Here is a 1,305-nt window from a genome sequence, read left to right on the forward strand (position 1 = left end):
AGTGTGTGAGGGTGTAGTATGTGTGTGTAGTATACATTAGTATGTGAGTGTAGTATGCAGTGTGCAGTATATAGTGTGTAGTATGTGAAGGTGTAGTATGCAGTGTGTAGTATGTGAGGGTGGAGACTGCAGTGTGTAGTATGTGAGAGTGTAGTATGAAGTATGTGAGGGTGGAGAGTGCTCACTATGTAGTGTACTATGGAGCAAAGCTTGCTCATTCTGTATAAGAACACATCAGAAAGCCAAATCTCTTTGCAGAGCATTTTAATCAACGCTGTGGATGAACACAGTACTCTAAGCTATGCTGTCACTATGTTAATAGAATATATTCCGTTCATATTCCCGTTTACATGTCACGCAGCATGTTCTGATTAGTAACGACTTAATCATAGTAGTTCTAAATGTTTCTTCTGTAAATGTTTCCATAGTAACCGTATCCTAAGCTCTGCTGCAACTATGTCGCTACTCTGCTGTCTCATGTGTTTCTTCATCGTCCCCCTTCCTCTTCCTCGTCCCAAAAGTGTAGCCTACCTTCCTCTTCATCGTCCCAAAAGTGTAGCCTACCTTCCTCTTCATCGTCCCAAAAGTGTAGCCTACCTTCATCTTCATTGTCCCAAAAGTGTAGCCTATCTTCCTCTTCATCGTCCCAAAAGTGTAGCCTACCTTCATCTTCATTCCCGACGTCTTTTCTGAAGCTCCACATAAGTCCGCTCATGAATAACTTCAAAACTTTACCGCCAGAAGGTTGCAACAGAAGAAATACCGTGGACCCAACAGTTCAAACTCTTTGTTGTTATTTGGCATAATGCTGCGCTATGTCACAAAATACCGTGAATATACCTATAGAAAGTCATTATTGAGAATAAGGTGTCTACATGTCTAGAGCGTACCTCATATGCTAATAAGATCGGAATGTCTAGAGCGTACCTTATATGCTAATAAGATCGGAATGTCTAGAGCGTACCTCATATGCTAATAAGATCGGAATGTCTAGAGCGTACCTCATATGCTAATAAGATCGGAATGTCTAGAGCGTACCTCATATGCTAATAAGATCGGAATGTCTAGAGCGTACCTCATATGCTAATAAGATCGGAATGTCTAGAGCGTACCTCATATGCTAATAAGATCGGAATGTCTAGAGCGTACCTCATATGCTAATAAGATCGGAATGTCTAGAGCGTACCTCATATGAGAATAGAGCTGCTAAGCCCCGTCCTTTCCGCTATCCCCGCTGGACCTCTAGATTGAAAAATCGTTAATGCAAGTGAATGTGAGAAAATAATTATTTTCTGGTCCCGTTTG

The 1,305-nt window shown here is 41.4% G+C and overlaps 1 long non-coding RNA gene across 6 annotated transcripts in view; it reads right to left on the minus strand.

The window, feature by feature from the left end:
- Positions 1 to 247: 247 nt before the first annotated feature.
- Positions 248 to 1,305, minus strand: part of LOC121711396 — a 1,972-nt gene continuing 914 nt past the window's right edge. The window contains exons 1-3 of one of the 6 annotated variants that reach the window (XR_006032304.1): positions 1,187 to 1,295; positions 664 to 1,149; positions 248 to 597 (exon numbers count right to left, since the gene is read on the minus strand). This is a non-coding gene — a long non-coding RNA (uncharacterized LOC121711396). Of the gene's footprint in view, positions 598 to 663; positions 1,296 to 1,305 lie in introns of those variants that run through there. The other 5 variants (XR_006032301.1, XR_006032305.1, XR_006032303.1 and 2 more) reach the window with 5 other exon arrangements.

The sequence above is a fragment of the Alosa sapidissima genome, chromosome 6, assembly GCF_018492685.1.
Source record: "Alosa sapidissima isolate fAloSap1 chromosome 6, fAloSap1.pri, whole genome shotgun sequence".
Classification (NCBI taxonomy): Eukaryota; Metazoa; Chordata; class Actinopteri; order Clupeiformes; family Clupeidae; genus Alosa; species Alosa sapidissima.